This window comes from Balearica regulorum, chromosome W, assembly GCF_011004875.1.
Source record: "Balearica regulorum gibbericeps isolate bBalReg1 chromosome W, bBalReg1.pri, whole genome shotgun sequence".
In the NCBI taxonomy this organism is placed as follows: domain Eukaryota; kingdom Metazoa; phylum Chordata; class Aves; order Gruiformes; family Gruidae; genus Balearica; species Balearica regulorum.
In genome coordinates this window covers 24,266,682-24,280,130 of record NC_046219.1, presented here as the reverse complement: position 1 = coordinate 24,280,130, position 13,449 = coordinate 24,266,682, and the positions used below count along the sequence as shown (strand labels likewise).

The 13,449-nt window shown below is 48.7% G+C and overlaps 1 long non-coding RNA gene across 1 annotated transcript in view; it reads right to left on the bottom strand.

The window, feature by feature from the left end:
* LOC142599257 (uncharacterized) overlaps positions 1-12,699 on the bottom strand; it is a 78,800-nt gene extending 66,101 nt beyond the window's left edge. Inside the window, exon 1 of the long non-coding RNA XR_012832887.1 lies at positions 12,544-12,699. This is a non-coding gene — a long non-coding RNA (uncharacterized LOC142599257). The remainder of the gene's footprint in view (positions 1-12,543) is intronic.
* Positions 12,700-13,449: the final 750 nt, after the last annotated feature.

Here is a 13,449-nt window from a genome sequence, read left to right as displayed (position 1 = left end):
TTACCCAGGCTGAAGCCCTTGCATGAGCAACTGGAGACAACATGGTGAAAGAGTTGAAACTATGGCTTAGTTAGTTACCAAAACTCCAATCAATCCAATCAGATAACAGTAGTCACTTTACTGCCAGGGTGGTTCAGGAATGGGGAGGGGATACAATGGGTACTTCACACTCCCTACTCTCCTCAAGCTAATGGGATAGTGGAAAGAACAAATGGATTGTTAAAAGAACCATATAAGTCCTCAAGGGGTGTGACTGGTGCGATTCAGAGGACCATATAAGACAAAAGCCCAAGGAGTCTGTTGTGCGTGCCTATCACCGGAGGATTTCCACATCCGTCATCATCATCGTGGGATCCAAGGGTAGTGATATTTTTATCTGTCTATCTATCTATCTATCCATCTTCCTTTTCCCTTTTCCTTTCTTTCATTTTCTTCTTCTAAATGTTTCAATAAGAGGCCACACCGCATACCATTATGCTTTCAAAGTTCAGGTTGCTTCTGCCATTAATAACAAGTGTAATCGATCGTTTGGTATAGTTTCACCTCAATTTAGCCCAAGGGAATTATGAAACTGCTACGGGTCCCTGGGTTATCCAGATTGGGTCATGGCACATGGTGATGTGGTTTAGCCCCAGCCGGCAGCTGAGCACCACACAGCCGCTCGTTCACTCCCCCCCCCGCTCCCCCGGTGTGATGGGGAGGAGAATGGGAAGGAAAAGGCAAAACCTCATGGGTTGCGATAAGGACAGTTTACTGGGACAGCAAAGGGAGAGGGGAAAAAAAACCAAAACCAGTACTTAACACAATATACAAAACTGGTGATACACAATGCAGTTTCTCACCCAATGACCATACAACTCAGACCGCACGCTCAGACCCATCCAGAAGCTGGACCGTCCCCAAGCTGCGCATCGTGGAGCTGTGTTGCCCCTCCCCGACCAGCCCTCCTTTTATACTGAGCATGATGTCACATGGCATGGAATACCCCCTTTGGTCAGTTGGGGTCAGCTGTCCTGGCTGTGTCCTCTCCCAACTTCTTATGCACCCCTAGCCATCCCACTGGCAGGGCGGTGTGAGAAGCAGAAAAGGCCTTGACCCTGTGTAAGCACTGCTCAACAACAATATGTCTATATAACAAAAACATTTTCTATATTATCAACACTGTTTCCAGCACAAATCCAAAACATAGCCCCATACTAGTTACTATGAAGAAAATTAACCCTCTCAGCTGAAACCAGGACACATGGGAAGCATCCATGGAGGGCAAAGGAGCTTGTGATTGCTGGGAGTTATTCAAGAACAGCCTCCTGGAAGCAGAAGAACAGTCCATCACCTACAAAGGGAAAGGAAGAAGGCAGAACAAGAGACCACCCTGGCTTAACAATGACCTTATGGGCATCCATAAAAGCAAAAAAGAAGCATAATGGCTTTGGAAAGGCAGCCAAATAGCCATCAAGGACTACAAGAACCTTGCTAGGGCATAGAGAGATGCAGTCAGGAAGGCTAAGGCTCACCTAGAACTGAAATTGGCCAGAGATGCCAAGAACAATAGGAAATGGTTTTTCAGATAGGTGAGCAGTAAGCAAAAGCACAGGGAAGACATGGGCCCATTGCTAAACAGGGCGGGGAAAGTAGTTGTTAATCACAGAATTACAGAATGGTAGGGGTTGGAAGGGACCTCTGGAGATCATCTAGTCCAACCGCCCTGTTAAAGCAGGATCACCTAGAGCAGGTTGCACAGAATTGCGTCCAGGCAGGTTTGGAATATCTCCAGAGAAGGAGACTCCACAACCTCTCTGGGCAGCCTGTTCCAGTGCTCGGTCATTCTCAAAGTGAAGATGTTTTTTCCTCATATTGAGATGGAGCTTCCTGTGTTCCAGTTTGTGCCCATTGCCCCTTGTCCTGTCACTGGGGACCAGTGAGAAGAGTCTGGCCCCTTCCTCTGGACATCCACCCTTTAGATATTTATAAGCATTAATAAGATAGTGGATCTCAGTCTTTTCTTCTCCAGGCTAAAGAGACCCAGGTCTTTCAGCCTTTCCTCATACGAGAGATGAGGAAAGTCCCCTAATCATCATTGCAGTCCTCCTCTGGACTCTCTCCAGTAGGTCCCTGTATTTCTTGAACTGGGGAGCCCAGAACCAGACACAATACTCCAGATGTGGCCTCACCAGGGCGGAGTAGAGGGGGAGGATGACCTCCCTCGACCTGCTGGCCATACTCTTCTTAATGCACCCCAGGATATCATTGGCCTTCTTAGCCGCAAGGGCACATTGCTGGCTCATGGAGAGCTTGTTGTCCACCAGGACTCCCAGGTCCTTCCCTGCAGAGCTGCTTCCCAGCAGGTCAACCCCTAAGCTGTATTGGTGCATGGGCTTATTCCTCCCTAGGTGCAGGACCCTACACTTGCCTTTGTTGAATTTCATATGGTTCCTCTCTGCCCAGCTCTCTAGTGTGTCAAGATCTCACTGAATGGCAGCACAGCCTTCTGGTGTGTCAGCCACTCCTCCCAGTTTAGTATCGTCAGCAAATTTGCTGAGGGTACACTCTGTTCCCTTGTCCAGGTCATTGATGAATATGTTGAAGAAGACCAGACCAAGCACTGACCCCAGGGGCACACCGCTAGCTACAGACCTCCAACTAGACTCTGCGCTGCTTATCACAACCCTCTGGACTCTGCCATTCAGCCAGTTCTCTACCCACCTCACTGTCCACTCATCCAACCCACACTTCCTAAGCTTGCTAACGAGGATGTTATGAGAGATGGTGTCAAAAGCCTTGCTGAAGTCAAGGTAGACAACATCCACTGTTCTCCCTTCATCCACCCAGCTGGTCATGCCATCATAGAAGGCTATCAGATGGGTCAGGCATGATTTCCTCCTGGTGAATCCATGTTGACCACTCCTGATAGCCTTCTTCTTTCAGCATGGCTGGTCTCCAGCATCTCATCGCCCAATCTGTATGTATAGCCACGGTTGCCTCTTCCCAGTTGCAGAATCCGGCACTTGCCCTTGCTAAACCTCATGCAGTTGGTGATCACGCAGTTCTCCAATCTGTCCAGATCTCTCTGCAAGGCCTCTCCACCGTCGACGGAATCGACAGCTCCTCCCAATTTGGTGTCATCCGCAAACTTGCTCACAACACCTTCTAGTCCTACATCCAAGTCATTTATGAAAACATTGAAAAGAACTGGCCCTAAAATGGAGCCCTGGGGAACCCCACTAATGACTGTCCGCCAGCCTGATGTAACCCCGTTTACCATAACTCTTTGGGCCCGACCCGTCAGCCAGTTGCTCACCCATCGCACTATGTTTTTGTCAAGCTGTATGCTGGCCATTTTGTCCAGAAAGATACTGTGAGAGACAGTATCAAAAGATTTACTGAAATCTAAAAAAATTACATCAGCTGGCTTCCCTTGGTCAACTAGATGGGTGACCTTGTCATAAAAGGAAACTAAGTTTGTTAAGCAGGCCCTTCCTCTCAAAAACCTGTGTTGGCTGTGACCAATGACGACTTCTCCTCCACATGCTTATTGATGACCCCCAGAATGAGCTGTTCCATCATCTTTCCAGGGATGGAGGTGAGGCTGGCTGGCCTGTAGTTTCCTGGGTCCTCCTTCTTGCCCTTTTTGAAGACCAGAGTGACATTGGCTTTCCTCCAGTCCTCAGGCACCCCTCCTGTTCTCCATGACCTTTCAAAGATGATGGAGAGTGGCTTAGCAATAACATCTGCCAGCTCCCTGAGCACTCATGGGTGCATCCCATCAGGGCCCATGGATTTCTGAGTGTCGAGTTTGCCTAGATGTTCTCTAACCTGATCCTCCTCGACCAAGGGAAGGTCTTCCTTTCTCCAGTCTTTCTCTCCTACCTCCAGGGTCTGGGTTTCCTGAGGGCTGGCCTTGGCAGTAAAGACTTTACAGAATATGAAGCTTGGCAGGTTTCTTTTTGCATATTAAGATACTGTGGGGGAGAGGTGCTTCTGAACAGTTAAAGTACTGATGTTTCAAGTGTCCTACAGCTATGTAGGAAAATATTCTCAGGTCTTTTTCTTGCCTAGTTATTATTTATATGCAATTTTATGTAGATTTTTAGCTGACATAAGTGAGAGTGTATATGTACCTATTGCACAGAAAATAGCAAATAATGTATATTAGTAGACATTTTCTGTGAACATGTCTTGGCTTGTTATGGTGTTTGTCTAGGGTGGTGCTGTACATCACTATACATACATGCTTGCATAGCTGCATGTAGAAATGAATTAATGTCAGAAAACTGCAGTTAAGCAGATATCAGTAGGAATGATGGAGAAGGTCTGTGATAGGAGAATGGCTTGCTGCTTCTACCAGTAGTTGGCTGCCTTCTGACATTGCTCTGAATACAGTAGAATTTCTTGAAACATTCCTATAAAGAAGCACAAGGACAGACGTCATCTACCTGGACTTGTGCAAGGTATTTGACGCTGTCCCACACGACATCCTTGTCTCTAAATTGGGGAGACATGGATTTGATGGATGGACCACTCGGTGGATAAGGAATTGGCTGGATGGTCGCACTCAAAGAGTTGCAGTCGACGGCTCAATGTCCAAGTGGAGATCGGTGACGAGTGGCATTCCTCAGGGGTCGGTACTGGGACTGGCACTGTTCAACATCTTTGTCGGCGACATGGACAGTGGGATCAAGTGCACCCTCAGCAAGTTTGCCGATGACACCACGCTGTGTGGTGTGGTCGACACGCTGGAGGGAAGGGATGCCCTCCAGAGGGACCTTGACAGGCTGGAGAGGTGGGCCCGTGCGAACCGCCTAAAGTTCAACAAGGCCAAGTGCAAGGTCCTGCACGTGGGTCGGCGCAATCCCAAGCACGACTATAGGCTGGGCGAGGAATGGATTGAGAGCAGCCCCGAGGAGAAGGACTTGGGGGTATTGATTGATGAGAAGCTCAACATGAGCTGTCAGTGTGCGCTTGCAGCCCAGAAAGCCAACCATGTCCTGGGCTGCATCAAGAGAGGTGTGACCAGCAGGTCGAGGGAGGTGATCCTGCCCCTCTACTCTGGTGAGACCCCACCTGGAGTACTGCATCCAGCTCTGGGGGCCCCAGTACAAGAAGGACATGGAGCTGTTGGAGAGAGTCCAGAGGAGGGCCACAAAGCTGATCGGAGGGCTGGAGCACCTCTCCTATGAGGACAGGCTGAGAGAGTTGGGATTGTTCAGCCTGGAGAAAAGGCGGCTCCGAGGAGATCTAATTGTGGCCTTCCAGTACCTGAAGGGGGCCTCCAGGATATCTGGAGAGGGACTGTTTATCAGGGAATGTAGTGAGAGGACAAAGGATAATGGGTTTAAGCTAAAAGAGGGTCGATTTAGATTAGATGTTAGAAAGAAATTCTTTACTGTGAGGGTGGCGATGCACTGGAACAGGTTGCCCAGAGAGGTTGTGGAGGCCCCCTCCCTGGAAGTGTTCAAGGCCAGGTTGGATGGGGCTTTGGGCAATGTGGTCTAGTGGAGGGTGTCCCTGCCCATGGCAGGGTGGGTTGGAACTAGAATGATCTTTGAGGTCCCTTCCAACCCAAACCGTTCTATGATTCTATGACTAGCTCAGCTTTGGCAAGCAATGGGTCCATCTTGCAGCTGGCTGGAACTAGAATCATAGAATGGAACTAGATATTAAACAGCACAGGTCCCAGTACCAACCCCTGAGGAACACCTCTCGTCACTCAAGAATGTGCAGATAACTAGTGCCTGATTAAAAGAGAAAACCTGAGAGTAGAAGTACACTTTACAGAGGCCTTGACCACCACTGTTAATATGATTGTGTATGATGTATTTGTATTGGACAACATCTTGAAATAATCCACTGGAGACATCTGCTCTTTGACTCTATGTGAGGATGGACACCAAACAGCTTTCCTGTTTTTTTTTCAGCAGATCTCAATGCCATAAAAATATTTCTAGGCGTGTACCTGAGCGACTGGCTCCATAGGGCCCATGTTTCTCCAAGATCAGCGAGTGTGGTTGTGAATATGGATCTACATAACCGACCTTGAGAGCACTGGCTAGAATTTTCCTGGCCAATCAGAACCTCACAGTTTTTTGACTGTATGGCTATACCCCCCTCAAAAAAGCACTCTCTTTCCTGAAAGCATCATGTCCTTTTTAAAACACAACACTATGGATATTGCTTGCCACAGGAAGCAACTGTGGCATCCCCTCTCCACAGCCTGTGGATACCATTGTGTCTTTTTCCTACACCACTGTAACAACGGACTACCTTTTGAAGAGTTTTTAAAACTGTATTCTAACTATCATCTAGTACAAAATGACCAGATGGTTATGCCTTTTGTAAAATATGAGTATGGAGCTTTCCCTGTCACCAGAGCTACTGAAAAAATGTTTCAGGAGACCCAGGCCTGCATCTCTTGTAATGATTTTCATAAATGTGTTCTGTAAATAGAACTTACAACCCAATTGCAGGGCTTTGTGTTTGTGTGTATATTCTTTAACCATCCGATATGGTTGGGTGGTTAAACCTCCCAATATGTTTTTTTTTTTTAAATAGACACTACAGGCAACAAAGTTTAAGGATTTTATGAATATTTATTTTCAACAGTAAATTTTACAGGATGAGCCACTGGGCTTGCTTTGGGTATCTTCTTAGGTCATGTGTATGGTGCTTCTTGGTCCTCCTCTGTCACTTTTAGTTGTTCCAAGAGATCCCGGTTTGCTGTATGAACCATGGCAGAAGACTGGGCATTCACTGCAGCCATGTCTTTCGTAAAACATTCCAGCATTTAGGTGTTCTCAGGCTAGAAGGGGCACAAGTCTGAAGGATGCCATGAACTAATTTGAGCAGGCTGGACCTCCTGATGACATCTCCTTTGTATACAAAAGCTTCCTCGGTCGCCCAAAGAAGAAATATGCTTGTGTTGCGCTAGTTTACCTAGGAGCATGTCATGACCTAAAGGGCTACCCGGCCTGCAGATATGTAGAGATTGCAACCATCAGTTCATAGGATTCCGTAATACACAAGGACACAGAGACTTTTATCCTCTAAATGTCACTATTTTATTACAGATTGTCACAAATACCGCACAAATCACCACTAGCAAGTTTACCTATGATTAATTAAGTGAATGTATATAATCAAGCTATTACAAATTACTATCAGCAATCAATAATATAGTATCAATCATTAGTATGGTAACAATCAATAATAGCAACCAATCATACAGCAGCAATCAATAACAGCAACAACCAAGAATATACTATTACAAGTTACTACAAACTTATCATTAGTGAAGCAACTTCTCAACAATATAACAGCAGATATACTTATGATAGATTATTTATATGAATATATAATACTGATATCAAGTGAATTTGATTTCAGAAGGCGCCAAATGATCTCAAAGGTGGAGGAGGACAAACCAAACCAACCCCAAAAGTGGGCCCAAGGAGGGACCAATAAGATAACAGACAGAGTCTCATTTCTGAGATGATCCACGTCACAGAGTCTGGAGTCATCCAGGCATCTGCAGTGAGAGTCCAAGACCTCATAGAATGTTTGTGCGGAATTCAACCTGTTTAGGAAAGGAAAAGTATGTCTGGCATGGGAAGTTCTCAGAGAGAGAAGCTCCATTTTGGATAAAAATTACAGATTCGCGGATTCACCGATTAGTAGACTTTGGAAGGGACCTCTGGAGATCATCTAGTCCAACCGCCCTGTTAAAGCAGGATCACCTAGAGCAGGTTGCACAGAATTGCGTCCAGGCAGGTTTGGAATATCTCCAGAGAAGGAGACTCCACAACCTCTCTGGGCAGCCTGTTCCAGTGCTCGGTCACCCTCAAAGTGAAGACGTTTTTCCTCATATGCAGATGGAACTTCCTGTGTTCCAGTTTGTGCCCATTGCCCCTTGTCCTGTCACTGGGCACCAGTGAGAAGAGTCTGGCCCCTTCCTCTGGACATCCACCCTTTAGATATTTATAAGCATTGAGAAGATCCCCTCTCAGTCTTCTCTTCTCCAGGCTAAACAGACCCAGCTCTCTCAGCCTTTCCTCATATGAGAGATGCTCCAGTCCCCTAATCATCCTGGTAGCCCTTTGCTGGACTCTCTCCAGTAGGTCCCTGTCTTTCTTGAACTGGGGAGCCCAGAACCAGACACAATACTCCAGATGTGATCTCACCAGGGCAGAGTAGAGGGGGAGGATAACCTCCCTCGACCTGCTGGCCATACTCTTCTTAATGCACCCCAGGATACCATTGGCCTTCTTGGGAACATTGCTGGCTCATGGATAACTTCTTGTCCACCAGGACTCCCAGGTCCTTCTCTGCAGAGCTGCTTCCCAGCAGGACAACCCCTAAGCTGTACTGGTGTATGGGCTTATTCCTCCCTAGGTGCAGGACCCTACACTTGCCCTTGCTGAACTTCATGAGGTTCCTCTCTGCCCAGCTCTCTAGTGTGTCAAGATCTCACTGAATGGCAGCACAGCCTTCTGGTGTGTCAGCCACTCCTCCCAGTTTAGTATCGTCAGCAAATTTGCTGAGGGTACACTCTGTTCCCTTGTCCAGGTCATTGATGAATATGTTGAAGAAGACCAGACCAAGCACTGACCCCAGGGGCACACCGCTAGCTACAGACCTCCAACTAGACTCTGCGCCGCTTATCACAACCCTCTGGACTCTGCCATTCAGCCAGTTCTCTACCCACCTCACTGTCCACTCATCCAACCCACACTTCCTAAGCTTGCTAACAAGGATGTTATGAGAGACGGTGTCAAAAGCCTTGCTGAAGTCAAGGTAGACAACATCCACTGCTCTCCCTTCATCCACCCAGCTGGTCATGCCATCATAGAAGGCTATCAGATGGGTCAGGCATGATTTCCTCCTGGTGAATCCATGTTGACCACTCCTGATAACCACCTTCTCCTCCACATGCTTATTGATAACCCCCAGAATGAGCTGTTCCATCATCTTTCCAGGGATGGAGGTGAGGCTGGCTGGCCTGTAGTTTCCTGGGTCCTCCTTCTTGCCCTTTTTGAAGACCAGAGTGACATTGGCTTTCCTCCAGTCCTCAGGCACCTCTCCTGTTCTCCATGACCTTTCAAAGATGATGGAGAGTGGCTTAGCAATAACATCTGCCAGCTCCCTGAGCACTCATGGGTGCATCCCATCAGGGCCCATGGATTTCTGAGTGTCGAGTTTGCCTAGATGTTCTCTAACCTGATCCTCCTCGACCAAGGGAAGGTCTTCCTTTCTCCAGTCTTTCTCTCCTACCTCCAGGGTCTGGGTTTCCTGAGGGCTGGCCTTGGCAGTAAAGACTGAAGCAAAGAAGGCATTCAGTAACTCTGCCTTCTCTGTATCCTCCATCACTAAGGCACCCACCTCATTCAGCAGCAGGCCGACATTTTCCCTAGTCTTCCTTTTGCTGATGATGTACTTGAAGAAGCCCTTCTTGTTGTCCTTGACTTCCCCTGCCAGTTTTCATTCCAAGCGGGCCTTAGCCTTCCTTGTTGCATCTCTACATTCTCTGACTACATCCCTATATTCCTCCCAAGTGGCCAGTCCCTTTGTACACATTCTGTAAACTTCTTTCTTCCCTTTGAGTTTTCCCAGAACCTCCTTGTTCATCCATGCAGGTCTCCTTCCTCTTTTGCTTGTCTTCCTATTCTTCGGGATGCACCGATCTTGAGCTCAGAGGAAGTGGTGCTTGAATACTGACCAGCTCTCTTGGGCCCCCTTACCTTCTAGAACCTTAACCCATGGGATTCTCCCAAGCAGGTCTTTGGAAAGGCCTAAGCTAGCTCTCCTGAAGTCCAGGGTTGTAACCCTACTTTCTGCCCTGCTCCTTCTATGTGGAATCCGGAACTCCTCCATCTCATGGTCACTGCAGCCAAGACTGTCCCCAACCTTCACATCTTCAACCAATCATTCTTTGTTCGTTAGTACAAGGTCTAGCAGCACTCCTCTCCTCGTGGGCTCGTCTGCCACCTGTGTCAAAAAGTTATCATTAATGCTCTGCAGGAACCTCCTGGACTGTGTGTGCCTGGCTGTGTTGCCTTTTGTCCTGGGTTCGTCTAGGATGGAGTTAATTTTCACCAGAAGCTGGGATGGGACACAGCCAGGACAGGTGAACCAAACTAGTCAAAGGGGGTATTCCATACCATGTGACATCATGCTCAGCATAAAAGGGGTGCTAGTTGGGGAGGGATAGCGCGGCTCCAGGATGCGTGGTTCGGGGTTGGTCTGGCTTCGGGACGATTCTGAGCGTGCGGTCTGAATTTTACAGTTGTTGGGTGAGAAACTGCATTGTGTATCACCAGTTTTGTATATTCTGTTAAGTACTGGTTTTGGTTTTTTTTCCCCTCTCCCTTTGCTGTCCCAGTAAACTGTCCTTATACCAACCCATGCCTTTCTCTTCCCATTCTCCTCCCCATCCTACTGGGGCGGGGGAGGGGGTGAGCGAGCGGCCTAGTGCTGCTCAGCTGCTGGCTGGGGCCAAACCACGACACCTTGCCAGCAAATATCAGTGTGGTTGAAGTCCCCCATGAGGACCAGGGCCTGTGATCATGAGGCTACTTCCAGCTGTCTGTAGAAGGCCTCATCGACTTCCTCTTCCTGGTCAGGTGGCCTGTAGTAAACACCCACAACAGTGTCACCCATATTAGCCTGCCCCTTAATCCTTACCCATAAGCTCTCGACTCATTATTATTCACCCCTAGGTGGAGCTCATTACATTCCAGTTGCTCTCTCACATAAAGAGCAACTCCACCCCCTCCCATTGCTAGCCTGTCTTTCCTAAAAAGTACGTAGCCATTCATGACAGCATAAATGCTCTTCCAAAAAGCATCAGCCAACCAGGATAAGCCAACCAATATAAAAATTCATATTTCTCAAATGTGAAATATAAAAGAGGCATATTACAGCAGTCAACTCCCTCTGCCAAAACCAGTTTTACTTAACAATAGTTATGTTATGAGTTGAATTAAAACTTGCTGAAACTGATACATCTAACTGCCTCCATTTATGGTCCTGCATGTTTCCATCAAAACAAAGGGAGATTCTACAGGAATTTTGGTACCCTAGTGTCCTGGTTCTGGCAAGGATAGAGTTAATTTCACAAGGAGCCGTGTTTACTCTATGTAATCCCTGCGGCGCTGTTTATCACCTCTGGGAGAGGGGTTCCTGTTCTCATGTTGTTGTATTGTGTGATAATGACTTATGATAAGATATCATTGACAGTCATGAGTCTGAGCTGGTATGTGTATGTAGCATTTGGGTCAGGCCCGTACCTCGGTCAATATCTTTCAGAATTGATTAATAACTGGACCCAATCTATGGAGAAGACATGAGGAAATGGGATGGGAAGCCTACTTCAACCCTGTGGGCACGCATACATGAGCTACAAGGCAAGACAGCCGTAAAAAGGGACTCTTCCAGAAAGAATGCTGCTCCAGTTTCCACCGGGCAGCCCCCCAGACCAAGTGAAAGGCCTGATCGCACTTATGATCCTCTTGAAGGGACTTCTAAGTCCTTTTTGCAAGAGGTGAGTAGTGACTATGACGAGCAGGATTAGAGGGGCCCTGCCTCCAGCCAGGTGGAGGAAAGGGACAATAGAGTGTATTGGACTGTGTGGATCCGATGGCCTGGCACATCGAACCCACAGGAGTACAAAGCCCTAGTGGACACAGGTGCACAGTGCACGCTAATGCCATCGAGCTATGAAGGGGTGGAACTGATATCTATTTCTGGTGTGACGGGGGGATCCCAACAGTTGACTCTGTTGGAGGCTGAAGTAAGTCTAACTGGGAATGAGTGGCAAAAGCACCCCATTGTGACTGGGCCAGAGGCTCCGTGCATCCTGGGCATAGACTACCTCCGGAAAGGGTATTTCAAAGACCCAAAAGGCTACCGGTGGGCTTTTGGAATAGCTCCTGACGTGGTTTAGGCCCAGCCGGCAGCTGAGCGCCACGCGGCCGCTCACTCACTCCTTCCCCAGCATGATGGGGAGGAGAAGTTAACAAAAGGCACAGGTTGAGATAAGGACAGAGAGAGCTCACTAATTATCATCACGAGCAAAACAAACTGAACTTAGAAAAAGGGATTCATCTAATTTATTACTAAACAGAATAGAGCAATGAAAAAAAAAACCAAATAACATCAAGCCTTAAAACACCTCCCCCCACCCCTCCCACCTTCCCGGGCTCAACTTCACTCCCTGCTTCAAACCTCCTCCCCCCTCAGCGGCGGGGGGGCGGGGGGGGGGAATGGGGGGAGGGGGATGGGGGTTGCGGTCAGTGCAGCGCACGTTGTTTCTGCCGCTTCGTTGTCCTCGGGGGGAGGACTCCTCTCATCGCTCCCCTGCTCCAAAACGGAGTCTCTCCCACGGGCTACAGTCCTTCCCAAACTGCTCCGGCGTGGTCTCTTCCATGGAGTGCAGACCTTCAGGAGAAAACTGTTGCAGCATGGGTCTCCCACGGGGTCACAAGTCCTGCCACCAAAACCTGCCCTGGCGTGGGCTCCCCTCTCCACAGGTCTACCGGTCTGGCCAGGGACTTGCTTCAGCCCGGGCTTCCCACGGGCCACAGCCTCCCTCGGGTGCCTCCACCTGCTCCAGCGTGGGGTCCTCCACGGGCTGCAGGTGGAATCGCTACACCCCCTCATCCTTCCTCCACGGGCTGCAGGGGAACAGCCTGCTTCCCCATGGTTTTCACCACGGGCTGCAGGGGGATCTCTGCTCCCGTGTCTGGAGCGCCTCCTCCTCCCCCCTGCTCCTCCTGCACTGACCTTGATGTTACATCTTCGCACTCTTTCCCCCTCCAGCTGCAAAAAAACTTCCCCCCTTCTGAAATATGTTATCACAGAGGCACTGATTGGCTTGGCCTTGGCCAGGGGCGGGCCCATCTTGGGAGCTGGCTGGCATTGGCTCTATCAGACACTGTGGAAGCTTCTAGAAGCGCCTCACAGAAGCCACCCCTATAGCCCATGCCCCCACCCGCTACCAAAACCTTGCCACGCAAACCCAACACAGCTCCCTTGGAAGCGGAGGAAATTGAACCATTGTCTAGTTTGCCCGGTCTCTCGGAGGACCCTTCTGTTGTAGGGTTACTGAGGGTTGAAGAGCAACAGGTGCCGATTGCTACCACAACTGTGAACCAGTGGCAATACCGCACCAACAGAGACTCCCTGGTTCCCATCCACAAGCTAATTCGTCAACTGGAGGGTCAGGGAGTGATCAGCAGAACCCACTCACCCTTTAACAGTCCCATATGGCCAGTGCAGAAGTCCAATGGAGAGTGGAGGCTGATGGTAAACTGTTGTGGCCTGAATGAAGAAGTCACACCGCCGATGAGTGCTGCTGTGCCGGATATGCTGGAACTTCAATATGAACTGGAGTCAAAGGCAGCCAAATGGTATGCCACAATTGATCTAGCTAATGCATTTTTCTCGATCCCTTTGGCA